This window comes from Castor canadensis, chromosome 7 (genome assembly GCF_047511655.1).
Source record: "Castor canadensis chromosome 7, mCasCan1.hap1v2, whole genome shotgun sequence".
Lineage (NCBI taxonomy): Eukaryota > Metazoa > Chordata > Mammalia > Rodentia > Castoridae > Castor > Castor canadensis.
Genome location: NC_133392.1, coordinates 157,021,771 through 157,047,387, shown reverse-complemented (window position 1 = coordinate 157,047,387; position 25,617 = coordinate 157,021,771). Strand labels below are relative to the sequence as shown.

At 37.7% G+C, this 25,617-nt stretch overlaps 1 protein-coding gene across 5 annotated transcripts in view; it reads right to left on the bottom strand.

The window, feature by feature from the left end:
* Rere (arginine-glutamic acid dipeptide repeats) overlaps window positions 1-25,617 on the bottom strand; it is a 379,832-nt gene that overhangs the window by 268,600 nt on the left and 85,615 nt on the right. Inside the window, exon 2 of one of the 5 annotated variants that reach the window (XM_074081431.1) lies at window positions 23,374-23,528. The exons of 3 other annotated variants lie outside the window; for them this stretch is intronic. The gene's annotated coding sequence lies outside the window, so the exon portion shown is untranslated. Of the gene's footprint in view, window positions 1-15,345; window positions 15,763-23,373; window positions 23,529-25,617 lie in introns of those variants that run through there. One more of the 5 variants, XM_074081433.1, reaches the window with a different exon arrangement.

Sequence of the window (25,617 nt, the reverse complement as noted above, 5' to 3'; positions counted from 1 at the left end):
CTTCATAACTTCATGATTAGTAACTTATGGAATGTGATACAATAAATTTTTCACATTTCAATATAAATCTTACTAAGAATACAGTCTTTACAATTGCTTAAGCTACACAATCAGTTTCTGTTCTGAGGTACTATGAAAATATTATTTGGTTCCTTGTTTTTGTTTAAATGAAACATTCCTATCTGCACTTCTGTCCTTGTACCAACTTTAATAATCTGTCCAGCTGAGTTTCAGTCACTATTAACACGCTTCTCAAAATGATTGCAACCATTTCTTGTTTTATGCGTTATTTTCCCAGAATGTTCACTAATGACAAGCCTTCCAGTGTACAGGTGATGAAAACTGTTATCTACAAAATAAAGATAACTATACTAATCCATTAATGTCTCTATATCCAAACACGTAATGATTATGTAAGAAGAAATATTGGCTCTAGCAATATAACCTAGAATAAAAATTTGATAGGCAAGTAATGACTTACATTTCACAGGTACACCAGCCTCAATCAAGCTTTTCAACCAGTTTCTTCATTATTTTGACAAGTGAAGCCATGTGCCAGTGACTAGCACCTGTAATCCTAGCTATTTGGGAGGCTGAGATCTGGAGGATCATAGTTCAAGGCCAGCCCAGGCAAATAGTTCATGAAACCCCCATCTCCAAAATAACCAGGGCCAAATGAACTGGAGGTGTGACTCAAGCAGTACAGCACCTGCCTTGCAAACATGAGGTCCTAAGTTCAAACCCCAGTACTGACCTCTCCCCCCCAAAAAAAGAAAGAAACTACAAGTGATCCTTTTGTATGCCTTAATTCAATCCAAAGGGCAATCATCAATAGCAGGAAATAAAACCAGTCAGTGCTATGCCTTGTAGATGGAGTACCAGTGATGACCAAAAATGACAATCACAAATTGGGCTTTATTATTATTTACCAACTGTTTCACTTTCTTTGTCTTTAGGGGAGATTGGGGGGTGGGGGAGCAGCACGAGGACCTGGAGCTATAGCTTAGTGGTAGATCACTTGTCTAGCAGGGAGAAACCCTGGGTTTAATCCCCAAAAATGCAAGGAAAAGAAAAAGGGAGGGGAGGTGCAAATGAGACTAAAATTTCACTAGTATGATCACCAAACCTCAACTGATAACTTCATAAACAAAATTCAACAAATATCACAGACTTAGCAAGGTGCCAGGAGCCTGTAGGATTAAGAATACCTAAACTAGAATATTTAAGTAAAAGGAAAACCCACGCCTCCCCCCTCTCCCAAACATTTCCCAGGCTCCCTATAGCTCAAAGTCACATAGGGACCTTGACCTTCTTGTTTTTCTTCTCATCCCAGTCTCCCCTTTAGGCTTATTCTTACTTTCCCCTAATTGTCTACTAGAGAGTGGCACCAAAGAACATTACTTAGATCTAATAATTCTACTCAAGGGCTAAAGAAATTAAATTGCTAGAGCCTGCTAGAAAAAAAGAAAAGAAAAAAAATCACTTTTCTACAAACCTCTTCAGAGACAAACTCAGAAGAACTCTATAAATACCTACTGTAGATTGCCTCAGGGAAAATCACCCTCGCTCAGAATAAAGGTATAAAACATAGAAACTGTTTACTTATGACAAAAATTAAAAACAGAACATATCTACCTATACGACTTTGATTTTTTTTTTAATCACAAATACCAACTTAATTTAAAAACAAAATTACTATACAAGCCCTCTTTCAAAGCTAGGTTAACAATATTACGTTTTGAAAGTGTTCTCTTTTTAGTATTGAGCTTAAATTATTACATTACAACACCAAGAGGCTTTTAGTAATGAAAAACACAAACAAAATAAAATTCCCACTTACAGCTATACTAAAGCATAACAATTTTTACTGGTTCAAAGAGTGCCAAAAGTCTTTGTTTTAGAATACTTTAGAAATCAAGATACATTTCCAATGAATTAATGTATTAAATAACACATTAGGCATATTAAATATCCATTTTAATTACAGACAATTTTGGTGGAAAAAAACAGTTTCATCAAGTCAGTGTCATAAAAGACAGACTTATTTCTCATTTTAAAACATACTGGGCATAAACAGAAGGGAAGGACCTGTTTTCATTCACAGGATGGAATTAATGCTCAAATACAGAAGCTTGTAAATTCATTTGTCAAACAGTTACATTAGCATTAAGTGTCAGACTTAAAACTAAAAGGGGCTTAAAACCAACATATTTTCAAGTAGGGTTTAAAAAAAACAAGAATGATGAATTAGGCAATACTAAAGTTCAAAACTGTTTGGTTCAATAATCACATGGTTCCTACAGAAGACATCAAGCCCAAGGTAGAAGATGCTCTCTGCCTTTTCCTTTAAAAAAAAATATTATTTATTTTTACATATTAATATTTATGTTTATATATATTATATATATTTTTGGACATAGGATCTCATTTATATGTGCCTAGGCTGGTCTCAAACTCGGGATCCTCCTACCTTTGCCTCCTGAGTGCTGGAATTATAAGCATGCACCACGATGCTTAACCTCACTCACTATGACAATTTTTGAGTCACCACCACTTTGCCTCTTGCAATGGCAATAAACATTTTTGGTCACCTTCAGAAGTTAAATACCAGAGTTGGATCAGAAATTCCTTTACCAGACCAGTTACTTGGAGCTAACATCCTCAGATTCAAATCATAATTCACAGATGCATTCAATTTAAGCAATCAGTTTTCAATTAAAGGTCCATTTTTTACGAATCCTCTTCAGAGCCTTACTGATAAATTGAGCTATTATAAATACGGCTTCTTAGTTTGTGAGTAAACATTTATCTACTGTTTCCATATCTCTGACAACCAGAAGAAACCTCTCATCTTTTTTAAATTTCCAGATGAGTATGACAGATGTTAAAGAAAATTAAAGCTTATGAATTACCTGGATAAAACATGCCAATACATATATAAGATATGGCTTTCATCTTAGAAGAGATATTGGAAGATGAAAAAGGAGAAAATATGTATATATGATCAGTGTTGGTTACCGATAATAATAAAAGCAACCTAATTTCTGTTTTTGTGTTTTCAGATTGGCATTATCCAGACAAGTTAATGTAATACTTTGTGAACTATTTTCAGATAAATTCATGTACCAAGAATCTGAAAATAATGGCTTATTTATCTATATAATATTAAATGCCAGGACTTGGGGGTGGTGCTGGGAGGAGGGTGTTCAGTTTTTGTTTTGTTCTATTCTTGAGACGAAGCAAAAGTCGATCACTGGGAAGAATTTTTTTTTTTTTTTTTTTTTTTTGGGAGAGGGAGTGGGAATACTGAAGTTTTTTAACTCAAGGCTTCCACACTTGCTAGGCCAGCATTCTACCACTTGAGCCACTCCGCCAGCTCTTTTCTGTGTTGGGTATTTTCAAGATAGGGTCCTCTTGGCCCCTGCTGGGGACAACGAACCACAATCCTCCTGATCTCTACTGCCTGCTAGGATTAAAGGTGTGAGTCACTGGCACCAGGCATTTTTCTTTGTTAAAATTTCAGTGACAGTGGAGCAAAATACAGTATGTTCTGATGGCTTATAAACTAGAGACCCAAAATTCTTTTGAAACTTTTTGGAAGGACAGAGTTTGTGTTGGGGTTTTGGTTTTAAGTTTTGTTCCTCTTTAATTTCTTGAAGTTTCTACCTTCTAATGCTCATGTCTCATCTATCTGATCAAAAATCACCTTGACTAAACTGAATAGCAATCTTCTGACAGCAGACAGCTACAAATAACTTCTGCATCCTACCACAGACACTCATCAGCAAGACTGAATGGCCCAATACCTGGACCAAAATAAAAGGACAAAATGTCGTAAGTCTAATTCAGTTAATATCACATTTCTTACCATTATGACACTTCAAAGAAACTTACAACTTCAAATCTAACCAGCAGGGCAAAGAATTTAAATTCTAAATTTTTCCCCTGAGATAGGAGAGGTAAATTCAACAATTTCAACACTGAGATTTCAGTTCCCATGATTTCTCCACCTTGAAAATAAGACAATTACAAAGAGTAAAAATAAAAGTTTTATTCTTTTAAGCAAAAGAATTAGAAAATGATTAGGAGTCTAAGCCACTTCCAAAGTAGAAATTGTTAATGTCTATTTTCTTTTCTAGACTTGGCTAGGTAGGCATAAGGCATGAGGCATGATCAGAGAAGCTATCCAGAAGTATAAAGCCTTCTGCTTTACAGAAATATAATCCCATCTCACTCTTGAGAAGCTCAGTATCTACAATAAACTACTGATCGCCTTCTACTCCACCTGTATTAAATGTACTCTCTTTATCAGTCTGCTCAGCTATTATAAAAAAATGCCATGGGTTGGATGGCTTAAACAACAGGGGTTTCTATCTTGTTCTGGAAGCTAGGAAGTTCAGAATCAAAGTGATAGCCTACATGGTTCCTCAGTGAGGACTCTTCCTGCCTTGCAAATGGACACTAACTGTGTCCTCACATGTGAGAGACATGTGAGCTCTGATCTCTCTTCTTCTTATACTAATCCTATCATAGAGGCCCCAACTCCAAATACCATCACATTGGAGGTTGGGGCTTGAACCTGGGGAATTTGAGGGAACACTATTTAGTCCTAGCACTGTTCTACACAGTATCTTTACTGTCTTCAGCAGAAATTAAGCCTTTTTATCTATCTATATCTATGTTAAGAAACAGGCAGGCAGGCAGGCAGGGGGTTGAGAATTAAAGGAAGCCTTACTTTTAAAAGGGCCTAAGGCAGCTTTGTGAAATTCATACAATGTAAAATAAAATTTAAAAAGGGTAAGGGTACTGAGATGATGAAAATGGCTAATATTTACTCAGCATTCATCCATGCCAGGTACTACTCTAAGCACATTCCTTATTACCCTTAATTACCCACAAGAAGTAAGGCTGACTCATAGAAGAGGACCATAGCACTCAAGAGGTTTCCTCAGGCCACACAGCTAGTGTACTCAGCACTATATTCTATATTGCTTCTCTTTTCCTGAGTCAAAGGAAAATTGCAAGGCAAGATGAAGAATTTGAGAAGATGAAACTAACCCTGGCTAACTGGAAGGCTGAGTTCGGAAAAATCAAGGATCCAGGCCAGCTGGGGCAGTAGTCTGTGAGACCTATCAACAAAATAACCAGAGCAAACTGGGCTAGAGGTGTGGCTCAAGCATTAGAGTGCCTGTTTTGCAAATTCAAAGCCCTGAGTTTAAACCCCAGTCCACCACAAAAAAAAAAAGATGTAACTATGAATGGACCTGTTAGGAAAATGTATGCATTCAGGCTTATTTTATACCTTGTGCTAAATGTGGCCAAAATTTTGTGAGCAAATAATACAAAAGGACAAAGGAAAATAGACCAGGTACAGAGTTTCTTAATCCTTTAGATAAAACAAACCAACTGCTCAAAAATCAAAATTGCAACCAAGCTCACACCACAAATGAGTAATCATGTAACAAAATTTAACAACTAAAAGGAGCTAAAATCTACATCATCAAATGCTAGCAAGTATGTGGGACAACAAGAACTCTCATTTATTGCTAGTGGAAATGTAAAATGGTATATGCCTTGGAAGACAGTATGGCCATTTCTGACAAAACAAAACCAACTCTTACTATGTAACACAGGAAACATATTCCTTGGTATTTATTTACCCAAAGGAAATGAAAATTTATCTCCACACAAAAACCTGCACATCCATGTTTGTGGCACCTTTATTCACAATTACCCAAAGTGGGAAACAACCAAGATATCATTTCAATAGGTGAATACATTATTTGGATATAATACAGTTTATTTATGTAACATTATCATTAATAAGTAATGAGCTATGTGCCACAAAGACACATGGCAGAACCTTAAGTATATGTTACTAAGTGAAAGATGCCAATTTTAAAAAGTCATGTACAGTTAGTTATGAGTACAATCATACGATATATGGACAAGCAACACTATGGAGACATTAAAAGATCAGTGGAAGACTGGGGATGTTGCTCAGTGGTACAGCACTTGCTCAGTATGCACAAGGTCCTGAGTTCAATTCCTTGTACTGCAAAACAAAGACACATGCAAAAGACCATGGTTGACAGGAGCAAGAAATAGGGCTAAACAGATGGAACACAGGATATGTTTAGAAGAGTAAAATTACTGTTTGATATTATAATGGTGGATACATGTCATCAAAAATTTATTAAAGCCCACAGATGCACAACATAGAGTGAATCTTAATGTAAACTATTTACTTTAGCTATAAATGATGTATCAATATTGGTTCATCAACTCTAATAATATACCACACTAACCTGAGGCATTAATAACAGGGAATCTGGGGAATGGGGGACATACAGAAACCCTGTCCCCTCTGCTCAATTTTTCTGTAAATCCAAAACCATTCTACAAAATAAAACCTATCTTAATAAAGCATTAAACTTTTTAATATTTTGATGTACTGTAGAATATTATTTATCCAATAATAACTTAAACTGTTGACAAAAACTGAAGAATTTTCCTTAAAAACAAAAATATTAAGGCTCGATTTTCAATGATTTCGCTTTCCAGCACTTTATGTTCTTTTCCATTCAGCAATGCAAACTGCTCCTGCCCAACACAAAAAGTAAACATTAATTGCTATTGTTCCTCCCATGGGCCTCTAACATGCTAGGAATGGTAAGTATTTCCCCTTAAAACATATTCAATGTGAACCTTAGGCTCTGAAGAAAAAGCACAGCACCATGAAAGAAAAGAGTGACCAGGAAGGTAATCAAAAAATAGACACGTAAGGTGAAAATTCCTCTGCATAATTAAATATCCCTCCCCTGAAAAACAGAACTAAATAGTGAAATCAAAAGAAAAAAATACTGTTCAAAAGTCCAACTTAACTCCCAGCTTCGAAGAAGAAAAGCTAAGAGACGGGATTAAAGCAGTTCAGAGTGAACTATTCAGTGTGCCATTCCAATGCACCTGCAGTTACTGCCTGTACCATGGCTGGGATCCTTCTGAGAATGCTAGACTAGGGAGTGATATGACAGAGAGTAGAGTCACTTTAGGTTTAAATCTTTTCTCTCTCTCTCTCTTTTGGTGGGCCTTGGGAGTTTGAATTTAGGCATAAATAAATCTTATGCTGTTTTCCTGCTGGTAATTTAATGCAGCATGTTGAAAGCTATATACCACTAATTTTGAATAACTGATGTGTATGATATGACCTTGTTATCTTGTATCTTTTATTTTCACTTTTTTTGGTGCTGGGGTTCTTCTTCCTCTATCATTAACTTATAAGGGAATTGTGTAATTTGTATATGAATAACTTTAAAATACTTTAGTTCTACATTTTGATTTGACCCAAGAAGCACCAATAGGTCTCAAGTCTTTGTTTTAGAAGCCTAAAATCTGTGAAATGAAATAAAATTTGAAGGGGTTTGAGAACATGGGGATAGTCTGGTTAGAGTGTAATAATTCGGGTAGATAACTATATTTTCTCATTTCCAAATATTCGAGTTGCCATAAAAGGAATTCTGATGTTACTTTAATTTTCAGTACCAAATAAATATGCATATAAAGGGGGAAAAAAAAAAGGTCCAATCTAGCTGGACAGGACAGCACTCACCTGTAATCTTAGCTACTCAGGAGACTTAGACAGAAGGATTAACAGTTGAAGAGCACAGCCTTGGCAATTTAACAAAATGGTCTTCTCAAAAACAAAAAGAGGGAGGGTAGAGTATGTTGGGGATGCAGCTCAGTGTAGAGTCCTTGTTTAACATGTGCAAGGGTCCTGGGTTCAATCCCCAATGCCACACACACACAAAAAAAACCCTACTTAAAAAACAGGATCAATAAACAAAGTACTGGGCAGCAGTAGCAGTGGCAGCACATCTGCAATCTAGCACTCCAGAGTCTGAGGCAGGAGGACTGTGTGAGCTTAAGGCCAGCCTGTGCTACAAAGCAACAAAAAAAAAAAAAAAAAAAAAAAAAAAAAAAAAGAGAGAGAAAGTTCAATCTAGATATAGAACGTTCTTATAAATTTACTCAACTAATAGAAAAATGCATGTTTTTCTTCCTACCTACCCACACATACATATTGAAAATTCTTTGAACACCCTGGGTCCAATCCCTAGAACTACCAAAAATAAAAAAAACAAAAATACTAAAAAATAAATCAGGTAAGTAAATAAGCTAGTAATCTGGATAACATCTGAAACTATTTTTTGCATTTACTTTATGCAAACTATTCTACTAAACAAATAAGTTGCAATATATGTAGAAAAAAAGATTTACTAATTTGAATCCTTCAACAACAACAAAAAAACCCATTCTATTTAGTCTTTGTAGTAGGGAGAAAAAAAAAAAAAAAAACCAAAGCACACATTGTGGAGAATATATTTGGATTCTAAAGCTTTTGTCTTGGTTGGTAATACCAAAAAAAAAAAAAAAAATCACAGAAGATTCATCACCATTACACATACTGTATCTACATGAAGTGTCAACCAAACATAACATGTTTAATGTTTAAAATGATAAAAGGTACTGAGTGAAAGAACAAAACCATTTCTGAATGATAAATCAATAGAATTTCTCCAGTCTCACTCCTGAGAAAGGTCACATAGTAAGAACTGAGTTAACTGCTTCTGTTGTTTCTGCAAAGCACAGATTGACCCAACTAAGAAATCCTGAAGGTCCTGCCAAAGGAACTAATTTCAACTGCCATTTTACTAAAAATGGCACACAAATCAAGTACTACTGCTGCTGAGGTTCAAAACCAGCAGAGACCTGGATATACCATTGGTTCTAACCAGATATTTTAAAATTATGAGTAGATAATCTGGTGGTAAATACAGCTGTAAACACAGCAGAACACGCCATCTGGAGGCTTTTGACTTATACAATTTTTCAAATGCACAGTATATGCACTGATTTGTTCCTCTGAAACTCAATAGTCACATATAAACTGACCATTTTTTAAAACAACAAGAGTTCATTTGCTTTGTGGAAAACAAGACATGAGAAACAATCTAACTGTTTGTCTTAGAATTATTTCAACTGTTAAAAATATAAATAATCTTGTAAGACTCTCCTATACTTATTACCATGTTCTTAAAAATCTTCATGAATAACTTGCAATACTCGAAAATTAAAATATTTCTAAAGTAACTTACTCCCAATTTCATTACACCCCCAAAACCTAACACACACACTAACCAGCAAAAACTCCACCTACAGAGCGTAATTGCCGCTGACTGTGTAACTCACTAACCAGCTGGCCCCGTTCACCTGCAGTCTCTTCTCGCCATCATTCTGCTGCGCCTGCTCCCAACCCCAAAGCTCGGCAACTCACTGGCCACCTCAGCTCTATTAACTCTAAGTATTAGCTATGGAAAGAGGGAGTTTCTACAGAACTGTCCATCTTCATTTCAGGATGCTTTAAATGCTTTAATAAAAATGTTCTGATTATTCTACAACCTCGGCAATCTTCAAGAAAAGCTGATTTAATTGACTTATCAATAAAACATTAACACCCAGAAAATCTGTATCTAGGGGTTTTCCTACATATAATTTCATGAAAGAAGCAAAGGTTTATGAACTATATCCATAGGTACTCTTTGTAGTAATATTTATAACAACAAAAACTGCCACGAATAGCCAAAATATCCATCAATAAAGAACTAGATAGCTGAGACATAAATAGACCCCTAAGTACAAAAAGTGAAAAATGCCCTGAGTGGTAGTCAAGTCTCAAGAGTTATGAACAGGGGCTCAGGATGGGATTTGAAATCCCAGTGTCACCACTTCCTAATTATTAGGTCACAGTCAGATCATACAATGTCTCTAGGCCTGTTTTCTCACTGTATCTCAGAGTACGATTTAAACCTGCCTGCAAGGACTAAGTAACTCGTGCAAAGAATGCATAATATTGCGGAAATGAGATCATCTGCAATCTCACCATCCCAAGAATAGTGCTGGAAATGCCTGGTATACGCTTTCTGACCTCCTTCCTCAGCCTCTGTTTGGAAAAGGTATTTGTGTGGATTATTGGAATCGTAACACATAAACAGTTAAACATCTACTTTCTTTCCACAAAGCTTTACATCATGATTTTTTTTTAGTATCAGGTGTGTGCGTGCACCTACAGATGAAACCTGGCACATACTAGACAAGCACTCTACCACTGAGCTACAACCTCCTAAGCCTTTATATCATAACGTTTTTGTTTTTGCTTTGTTTGGTTTGGAGTACTGGGGTTTGAACTCAGCCCTCACGCTTGCTACCACTCTACCACTTTTGAGACACACCCCAGTCTTGTTTGGGATTTTTTGTTTTTGTTTTTTGTCTTTTCTTCTTTTGATGCTGGGAATGGGAGCTACATCCCAGCTTCAGAGTCTCCATATGTACCATGAACTGAACTTGAACTCACTATACAGATCAGGCTGGCCTGGAACTTGAGATCCTCCTGCCTCTACCTGTAGAGTGTGGTGATTTTGGGCATGTGCTGCTATACCCGGCTCATAATGATTTTTTTAAGGCTGCATATTTTCCTGTACCAAAGGGTCATAATCCATTCTGTTTCTCCTACTGTGCACTTAAACTGACAAAAAAAAAAACCTGACAAATCAATTTATTTAATGCCATTTCTGTTTTGGTTTGTTTTTTTCTTTCTTTCTTTCTTTCACAGGAAGAGTCTCTTCTCTCGTTCTCTATTGCACAAATGAGCCAAAAACTGTTAACCATAGCTAACAAATCCTACCATCAATGTGAAAAAAGCATTTTTACAAATGAAAGAAAAAGTGACTTAAAGAGTCATGTGAAAACTTCTTGTATTTCTAAAACTCACTGACATGTCCAGAAGTTATCTTTTAAGTTTCACAAATCATCATGCTCTCTTTTTTCATATTTTATTTTCCTCCTCTGCAATACAAGTGGTTAGAGAGAGGGACTATGGGGTTTTTTGCTGGGTTTTTTTGCAAAAAACAGTGTCTTTTCTGAGCACAAAGTCTTTTGTGCTATAGGTACTATTTCACATGCTCACTACATTAAGGATCCACTGTTAAGTGCCAGGCATAGCTCTAAGCACTTCTGTGTTAGTGCTGTGGTTTGAAGGTGACACCCCAAAGTTCAGAATGGAAAAATGCCCAATGCAGTAATGTTGGGAGATAGAACCTAGTAAGAAGTAATTAAAGGCTGGGGTGTGGCTTAAGTGGTAGAATACCTGCCCAGCAATGGTGAGGCCTTGAGTTCAAACCCCAGTAGTGCCAAGTCAGGAGGAAGAGGAAGAGGAACAGAAATAAAGTCATGAATGACTGAATATGTCAGTATCAAGGAGTGGGTTATCCTGAGAGTGGGCTCCCTTCAAGCTCTCTTGCTCTTCCCCCATCTGCTATGAGGTAAGGCCCTCACCAGATGCCAGCATCATGCTTCCTAACATCCAGAACCCTGAGTCAAGTAAGTTTCTATTGTTATAAACTAGCCAGTCTCTAGCATTCTGTGACAACACAAAAAGAACTAAGGCAACAACATATACCATCTAGGTAGATTCATCATTTTTCCATATTGAGGAAATGGTCACAGAGGATAAATAACTTCTCCTAGGGGTCTCACAATAAATGGTAGATGTAGGAACAGATGTCAGGTGCACAGTGACTGATCATCATGCTATACTAAATAAAGTGACTCCTTACTCCTTGGCATAGTACTAAAGACCAAATAAGCCCCCAGTACCACAAAAAAAAACAAATGTGGCTTTGTGCCTAGTCTCAGCAAGACCCAGACTGGTTCACTCCCCAGCACTAACAAAAAGAAAAGAAATTATATAAGATTAACCTGATTTTTTTCCTGCTAATTAAATGTCAACATTATTGTCATTTTTTTCTCATTACAAACGTTATCAACTATCGTAAAATCATATTTTAGAGGGCAAGTCTAAGGCTCCAATCACCACTAACATCTAGAATCAAAAAACTTGTCTCAACAACAACAAAAGACTTACAAATAAACTTGAAATAATCTGTTTGGAGTAGATCTAGGATACTTCATTATTACTATTTTTGCTTAGATTCAGCAGTCTCTTGCTGCCAATCTAAACCTTTTTATTTCCTTTAATTACAGAAAATAAATTCTAGACAGGTTATATTGAAATTATCACTTTTTCTAGAAAATGTACTGTAGTTCTTCATTCCAGGTTATTTCAAGGAGAATCCCTTTCTCTGATGAGTTTAGGAAAGTCAACCTCCTTTACCACCCTACCATACCAGTCTCCAACACCACCCACATCAAAAGGTAACACACTAGCTTTATTTGTAAATAGCTATCGATCAATTTTGTGCCTGAGACTTTTGCCCCTTTCTTAAAATATACTATACAATCTTAGAAAGCCCATGGTGGTAATACAGCTCAGTTCTATCTTCTCAACAGAAAGGCAGACAATAAGGAGACTAGCTACTGAAAAAAGGGGTCATTCATATCACAGTCTATTTTACAGCCTACAAAGTCAACTTTGCTATACGCCTATAGACAAATATTCAAAGTTACTTCATCTTAAAGTAAATACCTTTTTTTTTGGGGGGGGGGGGTACTGGGGTTTTGAACTCAGAACTTTGTACTTGCAAAGCAGGCCTTCTACTTACTGCTTAAGGCACACCTCAGGCTGGTACAGTGGCTCAAGCTGAAAGAGCACCTGCCTATCAAGCGTGAGGTCCTGAATTCAAGCCCCAGTGCCATTAAAAAAAAAAAAAAAATTCACACCTCCAGTCCATTATACTCTGGTTATTTTGGAGATGGAGGTCATCAAACTATTTGCATGGCTAGCCTCAAACTCTGATCCTCCTGACCTCAGTCTTCCAAGTAGCAAGGATTATAAGCATGAGTCACCAACACCCAGCTTAAAGTAAATACTTTCTAATAACTTAGAGCTAGTAACACATTTTAAAATTTTAAAGTTGGGAAAAAAATTTTAAGTTAGCTACACATACCCTTGAAAAGAAACACTTCTAAACCCTTCTATTAATCATCCGGATGACAGGCAAACTGTATTCAATGTCTTTCTCAGTCCTTTCGGTACAAAGGTAAGAGACAAAGAGGAAACAGTCTAGCTGTATTATTGACACTGATACTAACAATTGTTTTGAGTTTTACAAACTAACCCTGTACTAGGGTACAAAGAATCACTCCCTCCACATTTTTTTTTAAAACAAAATATTGGCTTCCTGGGACTACATAATAGTAAACAAAAACCCTTTGACCTTGAAAAAGCATGGTAAAAATGCAATACCGCCTAATAAGTTACACAGTTTACCAATTTCCTCAAAATCAAAAATAAACCTCTCACAAGTGAACTATTACATGAATAAACAAAAGCTTGTCTCATTCAATCATTTGCTTAAAAGCAAGTATAGTGGCAATGGAAGAGGGATAATGAAACACAGCCAAACAAATCCGTAAAAGCTTTAGTGTAAGATAAAACTACCCTGCAGCAGCAGCCAATGCATTCTGACCTAACAGCGGTACACAGTTGCACTAATTGAAATGAAAAGCTAGTCTGCGTAACACACAGGCAATTCACTGAACCTTACTGACAAGCTGACAGGGTTCACTATCACACTCTTCCCTAACCTTTTTACAATGTAGAAAATAAATTAACACATAGATGAAACAACCTGGATTCCCTCCCTCTCTCCTTCCCTTCCTTCCTCCTCCCCCCACCCCAAGCGTTTCAGAAATAATCATAATCCTAGGATGCAACATATCCTATAGGCTATAAAAACACACACACAAAGGAAGTGGTACAGCTTCATTACATCAGCTCTCATCTCAATTCATAAATGCAAAACCACAAAACAAGACAAAAATCTAAAAGAGCTCTTCTGGAAACCTTAGAGTGAATGAATGTGGGTTATGTCTTTAAATGTTATTGAACAGATCTCCTTGATGCATCACTTTCAACAGCCTCGGGGAGGGGAAAAAGTATAATCTTAGTCAATTCTATCATGTAAGGAGATCAAATAACATTTCAAGTGCAGCCTGCCAAATGCCAGCGCCTGCCAGAGTACAATGAGCACTCAAGGGCTCTGGACTAAAAACCACCTTTCACTGGTCCCATAGATCCTTATAAAATAATTTCAACACTACTAAATTATAGAGTTGAATAAAAACAAATACAAGCTCCTGTTACCTCCACACTACTGTGAAGGTGCTGTTACGGATCTAAAAATCTACCTTGTGTTATTTTCCTAGGCAATGTAAATATTCAGAGAAACAATCGCTTTTCAGGGACTCAATCTACACACACTGAAAAATATGGAGTTGTTCGTGCTTCTGGAAGTAACTGCCCACAGAACCGGCCCACATAAGATATTGTTCCCATGTGTAAGATTTCAAATCATGTCTACTTTAAATTTGTAGTTCACAGAGGGAGGGGAGCAACGGGGAGAAAGAAGTAGGAAGAGCCCAAAACTCAAAATGTACTTTTGGCATAGAACTTAGGCTTTGTCAATCTGTTCTCAACTTTTCCTCAAATGTCTCAATTACAAAGTGCACAAGCACACAACTTCAAAGGAAAAATGTAATCTCTAGGTTAACCCCCGTGTTCATTCACATACCACTTTTCAAATTTTCCATATGGCTGAGGGAAGGCCTACAGTCAAACAATGCCCCACAGAGTGTAGTGACACACGTGTGCCAGGGAAGCTTAAGGGCTGAAAGTAAGACAAAGTAACCCATTACAAGAGTTTTGATCTGCAAACAGAAAGTGGTCAAGCAGGTCTCCCCATAGCTGCAGAGATGTGACTAAGCAGGGGGAGGGTTGTGTAACACCTCACACCAATTTAAAAAAAAAGTAACACCTTAAACTTGAAGACTAACACTATATTTTACCAGCTGGTGCTGGTAAAACAATACTATTTGGGCCTAAGAAGCAAAATTATACTTGACACTTAAGTAGCCCAACATCACTTTATAATCAAGTCCACCAAATTAATTTTATTTTTAAACCCAAATTTACTCCCAAGGAAGTAATGAGGTTCCAGATCAAAAGCTACTTTTGCCTAACAGGACTTATTTCTGAAAAAAAAAAAATAATAATACATGCACATATTCGTATTTTTAAAGTTTTCTCTGACCCAAAGATATTTCCTGTTCGGTTTATTAACTGGAATCCCAACCAAAATGCAAGGGGACAACAACAAATACCAACTTGTTCTTGGAAAGCCATCCTCATCCCTAACATTCCAGGTCACCATTCTCTGAGCAGATAAACACTGAACACGAACCCCCGAAAACCCCCACGCCCAACACTTGTCCAACTTCCTGGCCCGTGATCCGCGTCCCCCTCGCAGCACGAGGCCGCTGGCCACTTGCCTGTGGCCAGTCAGCAGCAGGAGCTGAGCCCGCCGGCCTGGTGGTCCTCCAGGGCAGAGTCCTTCAAACTCCCGACCCACAGGCAGGGGTGGGGTGAGGTGGAGAGGCCCGGGCACCAGGGCGTGAACTGTACTAGCAAACAAAAGGAGGCCGGGGCGGCCGCGGGGCAGTGCAGCGCGCAGACGGGTCCAGCGCTCGGCGGCTCCAGGAGGCGGTGGCCACACTGGGGCCCCGCCTGCGACTGGGGGATGCAGCGCTCTGGCCCACTCCAGCTACCCTGCCCTCGGCCACCACACTCAGCTTGCTCCTTCTGCCCGGCAGCCGGGCCAAAACTGCCACATGCCTGTGACCCAGACTCGAGGAGAGAAAGAGCAACCTCCCCGCGACAGCGGTGGCAGCGGCGGCCTGCAAAACCCGGGCTGGAGTCTAGCCCGCTCCGCGCGCGCCCTGCCTGCTGACGTCGTGGGTGCGTAAGCACCCCACCACCACCACCACCACCACCACCACCACCACCACACACCCACACACACACACTCACACTCTCTCTCTCTCTCTCTCTCTCTCTCTCTGACGTCGTGGGCGCGTACGGGCACGCACACACACACACTCTCACTTTCACACCCACTCTCACTTTCACACACACGCACACATATGCGGGCTCCAATTTTATCTGCTTCCTTGATTGGCCAGACTCTGTTGCCCCCAATCCTCCCTCCCTTCCCGACAGCCGGAACTGGGAAGCTGCATGATTGATGTTGGTGCTTAATAGCGTGGTCAGCTATAAAATGCATCCGCAAGCAAGATATTAAAGAGGTAGCACACCCCCTTGAGTGATCAGCAGTTCACACATCCTAGAGCTGCCTCTGCTTCTGCCAGGAATATTAATGCCAACCACCCCTGATGTCTAACAAATGCAGATGAAACAACCAACAACCACAGACAAGCCAAACATTTGTTTCAAAGATGCAGCATTGTTTTGGTGTCAAACAACATTTCTGACCCCAATTTTCCTTACAATTGAAGAATTCTCTGGAAGTCATTTGTTTTAAAATCTTCTCTCCAAACCCTTTTCCACAAAAAAATAAAGATCCATCTGCTAGACAAAGACATAGCTTAAATTGGGCTTGATTGAAATTCATCTAATAAGGAAGCAAAACAAATGCACATTCCTTACCACCTGGCTTTAAATAAACATACAACTCAGCTACTAGATTCTGGACTCCCTCATTAATTCAATTTTTATGTGTATCTAAAAAGAAGCCTGGCAAAAATACAACTCGTTAAATTTTATTAAAACTAAATTTTAAATTAAACTATATTTACGCCATGTACTCCTTAGTGATAATAGCCCAGATCATTTTGTCCTCTTAAATAAAACACTCTATAGGAGTTTTTAAATACCCCTATAGAATAGGAATTCAGGTCCTAAGCTCACTCAGTGTCAGCCCAAATTAGAAAATTACAGGCTCAAAATTTAAATTACTTTCAGGCCAGAAAACGGGGCTCGTGTCTGTAATCCCAGCTACTGGTAGGCAGAGATTAGAGGCCAAATTGGGCAAAAAGTTAGTAAGACCACCATCACCACCACACCCTCAATCAATAAGCTGAGTGAGGTGGTGCACCTGCAATCCCAGCTATTGAGGAGGCCATAGGAGGACTGTAGGATAAGACCAGGCCTCCAGCAAAACTAAAAGACTCTTTCTGAAAAACAACTAAAGCAAAAAAGGGCTGGGAGCATGACTCAAGTAGTAGAGCATCTGCCTATCAAGAGTGAGGCACTGAGTTAAAACTCTTAGTATCAACCAAAACAATAAATTAAGTATATGATCGCTTTTGTTATCTTCACTATTATACCTTTCACTTCCCAGGCAAGTCTCAGGTAATGTTCAAATAGCTTCATAATTGTCAATTAGACCTTCCAAGTCCCCATAAAGTTGCTGAATTATTGGATATCCTCTTGCCAAGAGAAATTTAGATAGAATAAAATGATTTGTACAGCAGGGTGTGGTGGTACAAAGCTATAATCCCAGCTACTCAGAATGCAGAGATTGGGAGGATCGCATTTCAAAAGCCAGCCTAGGCAAAAATGTTAGTGAGCCAATACTCTCAACCAGTAAACTGGCTGGTGGTATGGGCCTGTAATCCCAGCTATGCAGGAAGCATAGGTAGGAGGATCAAAGTGTGAGGACAGCCTGGGCAAAAACTGAGACCCTATTTAAAAAACTACAGCAAAAAGGGAGCGTGGCTTAAGTGGTTATTGTGCCTGCCTATCAAGCACTAGGTCCCAAGTTCAACCCCCTCAATATCACCAAAAAAAAAAAGACAGTCTCTCAACAAGATGAAGGGGAGGGAGAGTTTTACAAAGTAGAACCTAAGGGTTCCTGCCTCACTGGCTCAAATAGCCAAGCTGACTCTCACATTTGCTATTTAAAGGTCATTATGCCTTTTAAAAGAAAAATCAAATTATTCTATGAGAGACTGAAGTATCGACCTGAAACTACTAACACTAGCATACATTTGATCAAGAGCTGATGAAGCGTAATGTCTCTTCCACCCCGAAAGGTGGCTATGATCGACAAAATTGAAAGTGGTTTGTAGTGCATCTAGCTTTGCTTTAAGCTCCACTAACAGCATTCCTCAGTGAGCAATCCTGAGGCTTGAAAATCTGCTTCATAACCGAGTGTCTTTGAGATTATACTGTATGTGTTAGAGATGCAATCGATCCTAAAAAGCCTAGCTACAAAAAGCTACTCCTGTACTTAGACACACTTCCAATTTTCTAACCAACTATATCCAGACACATAGCAAAATCTGAAGAGGGTTTTGTTCCCTCACCTCCATCCTCACCCCACTACATATACACAGAGGCCATTTAAAAAATGCTGGTTAATACAAGAGAGTTGGAAAGAGGTGGTGAGAACAACCAAACTGCTATATTCTTAATTCATGCTACACCTAGTCTCTCAGGGATTCTAAGTGCTTTGACAGCATTTTATAACACAAAGTCTTTGTTCCTCTCTTGCACCCTCTGTTAATCCAACCCCCAGAAACCTCCCTTTCCAGTTACATTAGTGTTTCTATACCCCCTAGGTATCAGGATTCCTACCTCTTCCCACTCTAGCAAAATAATCTCCCTGCAGTCCACACACACACACACACACACACACTTTAAAGCCTGTTCCTCCTTCAGATCTCAGGTCAAAAATCGCTTTTTCAGAAGCCTTCCCTGAGGCCCTATTCTAGGTCAAGTTCCTTTGTTGTAAGTCCTGACAGACTGTGTTCCTTTCCTTGAGAGCATTTATCTCAGCTTGTAACTCATCACTGTGATTTTGTGATTAATGTCCATACCCACTCTAGAAGGTGAGTTCCATTACAGAAGGTTCTGTATGTTTGCTCCTCATCAAACCCTGGGCATCAAGCACACAGATCCGTGGAATGAATAAGTAAACTGATCCCTATTTTACTCATAGTCTCTACACGCTTCTTGGCACAAAGGTTATCTCAAATAAGTAGCATCTATGCAAATAAATACCATATCAATCTTTTAAAGTCAAGTAAAAAGGAAGATTTTTATCCCTGCTTTCTAGAAATGCAAATAATTGTGCCAAGGGCTACTCATCTAAACCCTGAGACCATACCAGAGTTTAGTTTGCAAGCTACACTTTAAAAAAAAAAAAAAAAATGAGGTAAAGAAGTCATCATTAGCCGGGTGCCAGTGGCTCATGGCTGTAATCATAGTTACTTGGAAGGCTGAAATTTCCCATCTCCAAAATAACCAGAGCAAAATAGATTGAAGGTGTGGCTCAAGCAGTAGAGCACCTGCTTTGCAAGTGCAAAGACCTGAGTTCAAACCCCAGTTCCATCACACACACACACACACACACACAAAGTCATCACTGTCATCATTAATTTATTCAAACCCAGCTCTTCCTACTTACCTGGCATTTAAGCAATATGCACCCAGTAACAGGTAAACTAGATAGGCTACTAAATTTTGCACACACACTGAGCAATGTAAATGGAACATGAAACTCTGAAAGCATTTTGTATACTAGTTTGCCTTCAAATATTCTGGGAATGCAAAAGCACTACAAAATTCTACTGCAAGGAGAAGGGAGTTCATTCTGATCCCTCTTTGGCACTGGACTTTATGTCCCCTTTTTTCTTCTCTAAATAAAAAGCTTCTATTCCCTACAAGAGTTCTTTTGGCCTGATGACTCTCAGTCAGTGGTAACAGACCATTTCAAATCTTACCTCCACTCTCCAAAGTAAAGAACTGGGATTAAACCTTGGTAATGTGAGTTTGTAAATTTAGGGATCTGCAGAGGAGAAATGGAGGTTAATACAAGAAATACAGTTTTTCAGGTGTTCTGTACAGGAGCACATGAAAAAATGAAAGAAAGAAAAATTGTGAGAGATGAATGGAAAAAAAACATTAATATATCCCACCCAAAATTAATACACATTACTGTCAGCATTCCATAAAGCAGTCCCTACACAATCTGTTCCTCACCTTGTCTGATATTTGCTTCTTTTTGTCCTAACTCCATTCCATACAAAATCCAGCTCTTAGTTTCATAATATCCTTCATTTATCAAAACACCCTGTCAAACTGCACACCATTAACAGATAATGAGAGGAGACAACAGATGCAGTAAGGAGCAAAGCACTCCATATTCTACAGGCCTCAACATGAAACCAAGAGAGCTGACATCTGACTTAATCCTAACAGTTATAATTAAATAGAAAGTCTAGTTAAACTAACATTAGAACTATGACCAGGAATAGCCCACAAGGGAAATATGAAGTATAACTTTGCCACTAGATGAACTGCGCCGGGATTATTTCAGACCCTTAACCTCCATCTACTCTCTTCACCACTCACTCTGCCTCTCTCACAGCAAGAAGAAACTTAACCACATCTTCTAAAGATGGAGGCTTTGGGCCACTCCCAACAATGCTGAAGGATAGGAAGGTTGCATTTTTGTATGACAGTTTACACACAACATTCACCTAGTAATGATAACTAGCGAGGTCAACTAAAAGTATAACTGTCAGGTTGAGAATCAACATTCGCTCCAGTACTTTCAAACCAATGAACTTGGTGTCAAAATGTCAACAGACTACCCAAGTCAAGCAAAGAGCAAAGAAAATCAAGGGTTCTATTACTACCAGTTAGCTATGTTTTCATAGTATGCTAGGATGAGGAGTTTTTGTTTTTGTTATTATACAGAATATGTTCTTACAATTTTATGCAAACTACCTACTTCTTTCCCTTTTCCAACTCTGAAATGTCACAGACAACAAACTCTGTAGAGTTCTCTAATGAAAGAAAATATATTTCTTTTTGAAGCACTTTTTTTTAAAAAATTAAAGTGGTGTATGTTGTTACAGAAAATCCAAACAATTCCAAGCAACAGGTTAAAGTCTCTCTAGGTTCTCTTCTAGAACATCTATATATAAATAGGCACACATACCCAAGAGCACACATATTCATTTGTCTGACAATTTGATTTTCATTTCACAAAAATGAAATCCTACTATTTACACTTATTTCAACTTGTTTCTCTCACTTTACACCAAGTCATAAATGTACTATTCCTGTTTATAGCGGCACAGAATTCTACCATAATTATCAAGTCCCCAAGTATAACTGTTGTCACGTTTTTTGTTCCTATAAATATTGTTACAACAAACTTCTGTGTACAACTTTGGGCATATACGTATTTCTGTAGTGTAGTTCAATAGATATACACCAGTTTAGTCAGAAAGATCAAATTGTCCTAAAAAAATGCTGGATCAATTTATTCTTTTACCAACACTGGGTTCTGTTACCATACAACGGTTTTGGATTATGCACTCTTCTGGATCTCCTACCTTTCTGGCCATATCGTTCTCTTTTGATGATTCTTCCTAAATATAAACAGTCCTAGACGTGTCTACCCTCTTATCATCACACTTTTAAGAGGAAATTCACTCTCAACCTGCTCTGTATTAGTGATTCCAAAATTCTATTTTCTAGTCAAGCTTGCTTCTTAGCAACAGACCCTCATTTGCAAATGCCCAATGGGTTCTGCCAAAATATTATTCTACAGACCCTCTCAAATCATCCTAAATCAAATCAAAATGTTCTTCCCCATTTGTCCTGGTTTCCCCAACTCCCAACTCCAACAGGAGGAGTATCTTCAGATACTCCTGTTGCCTAAGTGTAAGTATTAATAACATATCCTTTCTTTTTAAAAGGAAGTTATTTATATTCTAAAATACATGTAAAATCAGAATTAGCATGTCACACACAAAATATTCTTTATCTTTAGAACTACTGACTGATTCATAATACCGTGATAATATTAACTATCACCTAAACCATAGTTTACAAGCCTTATGTGAAAATTAAGCCAAGCATACATTGACGTGAATTTTTTAAATAACCTTCATAATTACCTATCCATTCATATCACTTTCCATACTGTCAAGATGTAATTCACATACTTTGTAAATGTTCTAAAGAATAGAAATACAAAATATTAAATCAATTAAGTTGGTGATGGTGTTAATCAAGTCCACAGAAAAAGATTTACAATGAACCATATATGTCAGTTAGTAGGCAAATACTAAGTTCTAGAGAAGTAAGCTTCTTAATAAACATTTACTTGTGTATTTAGCAGTAAAACTTAAGAATTAACTTCAATCTACATAAATTCTACATGACTGACTCTTGAAAAGTAACTGGAAATACCATCAGATTATAAAACTCAAGAAAGATCAGCTGTTAGTAAAACTCACATATTTCACAATTAAATATGTAACTACAACATTAAGTTGAGCATTAACTGAAGTTTTCCTTTAGGAGCTGGAGGTGTGGCAGAGTACCTGCCTAGCAAGTGTAAGGCCCTAAGTTCAAACCCCAGTGCCACCCAAAACAAAACAACTTTCCTTTACGTTTTACACTTTTCAATTCAGTCCCAAACATATGAGAAATGACCCAAACATTGTATACACATACAAATAAAAGAATAAATAAATAAATAACAACAATAAATTGGCCCAGGCCTGTAATCCTAACTACTGAGGACTAAGCCAGCCTGGGGCAAATAGCTAAGAGTTTTGAAACCCTATCTCAAAAAACCCATCACAAAAAAAGGCTGGAGGAATGGCTTAAGCTCGTGAAGCCCAGAGTTCAAACCCCAGTGTCTCGCCCCAAAAAAAAAAAACAAATAAATATCCAATAAATTGCTACTAAGTATTTGAAGGATTATTTTATTAAATAAAGAAGTATCAGCATTACTAAAGTATATTCTTGGGGGGAAAACCAGCTTCCCAGCACACCTCCTACTTACAAGCACAAGGGGCGGGCACTCACAGCAAACTGGACTCAAGTCATCAAGAAAGGTTGGACATGGCATTTAGTTTTTACAAGTATACAGCATCTCATGAGTGGAAGATGTAAACAAGCCTTAAAGCAACTTCAGACAGAAAAAATACCTCTAATAGAGTATGCTTTAATGATTTTTAAGGACATTTTTCATCTCTACTTCAAAAATTACTGGAGGGGAATCTGTCTCATTATAGCTAATATTATGAAGTTCCAATACAGATATTTTGCATTTCTTCATTTAGAGAAGTGTTACAGATTGGAAATGGTGAGGCAGGAAGGCAGGCAGAAAGCATTTTGTGGAAGAAAGAGCTTAAGAACTCCAGAACAAGACAACTAAATGTACGCAAGCTTACACTGATAGAATTAGTGAGGAGATCCAGCCAGGTTTATTGGAAGTAAGCTTAAGACAAAAGAAACCACAACCAGAATCATTACAACAAGAACTGAAAATATTAACCAAATAAATATTTGTACAATTAAGATCATGTATACAATTTCAAAGCACTGATCTGCCCTTTTATTATTATTCTGATAGATTTTTCTAAAATTATGCCTCCAAAAAATTGAACTCTTTTAAAATAAAATCAGACACATGCTTTTCAGGAAAAACATATTTTAAATGTTTCAAAAAATTAAATGAGTACCATTACCCAAGTTCAGCATCACATGTGGCAATTACTGATCCAATAATTTCTGGATCAGAAATTACTTCTCCCCTGGAAAATGTCAGAAAACTCAGGGGGTGTGGCTCAAGTGAGAGAACACCAGCTTTGCAAGCTCAAAGCCCTGAGTTCAAGCCGCAGTCCTGCCAAAAAAAAAAAAAAAAAAAGTACTCAAACATGGTAAAATACATAGGCTAAAACAAAAATCCAAAGTCACTGTTTCTTGTTTCTTGTCTGTTCTTTTGGAGAGGTCTGGAGGTGTGTGAGACCGCACTGAAGATAAATGCTGAATACCTATTCTTGCAGTTTAATTTCAACTGACCAGAAAAGGCAAACATTTAAAGTTACAGGAAACACAACTCAGTACAAAGGAAGAATCAAGCTGATTTCTAATGTTTACATCATTTGATTAATTCCAACAATAAAATTTAAACACTGATCATCCCCTCCAATCTTCAAAGCAAGCTAACTCTACATTGAAAATCCTGACGGGCATCAATGGCTCACGCCTGTAATCCTAGCTACTCAGGAGGCAGAGATCAGGAGGATCATGGTTTGAAGACAGCCCAGGCAAATAGTTCATGTGACCCTAACTCAAAAAAACCCTTCACAAGTATAGGGCTGGTAGAGTGACTCAAGGTAAAGGCCCTGAGTTCAAGCCCCAGCACCACAAAATAATAACAACAATAATAATAAAATAAAGTCTTATCAAGCTGATTCTGGTATGTTTAAATGATTATAATGTAAAGCATGTTCATTCTCATGAGTGAAGGGAAATGACTGCCAAATACTTCCTTTACAATCTTTCCAGAAAGGGCAGGTCCTTTCATTTGAGATTTTTCCTGACATTCCAATTGCAGCAGACATTGAACAGAGATGCAGTAAAAGCTGAACTGGTTCTATTACCTTTTATTGAAGGCCTAGCAAAGATTAGACATAAGTCCTATGTACATTTTTTGGAGCACTAATCACTTTTATGATCAAGGGCTTTAGAAGAACAGTTTCCTTGGGTTTTTTTGTTTTGTTTTTTTTTTTAATGAAAATAACCACAGGATGTAACCATAGCTATATTGGTCTTTTTCTTCAGGAAGCTCAGAAAAGCTTTAAAAACAGGAAGTCTTTGCTATAAGGCTGAGAAATGTTTGTTTTCACAGTCTAAAGACTTTGTGGCTGTAGTTTGCACTCAGGTGTTATGGAGAACTGCAGTTTATTCTTTCTAACCAAATGGTAGCCAAATAAACTAGAAAAGCAGGTTACACTAAAATAAGATTTGTTATAAAATCTGAATCAGAAATTTTGAAAGATATCCTTCAACATTAAATAGGAGCTAATTTTGTAACTAGAAGAAGAAAACTTTGTCTTTTATGATAAAGGGTAAAGGAAAACCCTAGTAACCAACACTAAGAAGTCTATTGAAAACAATTAGCAGGGGAGTTAAGAACTGGTATTTACCATTTTATACATGTTTTCTAATGATTAACAACTCATGCTTGATCGATGTACCTCCCCACCCCCCATGCTGAGGATTGAACTCAGTGCTCTATACCACTGAACCCAGACTTTTTGTTCTTATTTTGTTTTTCAGATAGAGACTTTAGTAACTTTGCCCTGGCCTTAAACTTGAAAGCCTAATCTCTGCCCTCTCAAATATTACAGGCTGAACCACCTGACCACCTCACCTGGCATTTTTAAATTTAATTTTGTTTTAATAGACAGAGTCTCACTAACTAGCCCAGGCTGGCTAGTTTGAACTCAAGACCGTCCTGCCTCCGCCTTCTGAGTGCTGGGATTACAGGGATGAACCACCACAAGACCTTCATTATACTAATATTAGTATAATACTAATCACTGTAACCAAAAGTTAGAAGGACAATATTTCTTGAATGCAAATTCTTGATTAAAAAACTAAATGAATGCAAATTAATTTAAAAATACTTTTATTCCCAACAAAATGGTTGGTTTCTGCTTTTAATGAAATCCTTTTTAAAAAATTTTAAAATTCTGTTAGTGCTAAATATATTCATAACATATCCAACATCAAAGGTATTTTATTTCTAATGGACATGGTGGTTCAGACTTATAATCCTAGCCCAGTTACTTGGGAGGCAGAGGCAGGAGGATCTCAGTCTGGGGCATGCCCAGGCAAAACCAAAGACTCTAACTGAGAAACAAACTAAAAGCAAAAGGACTTAGGGGGGCATGGCTCAAGCGGTAGAGCACATGCCTAGCAAG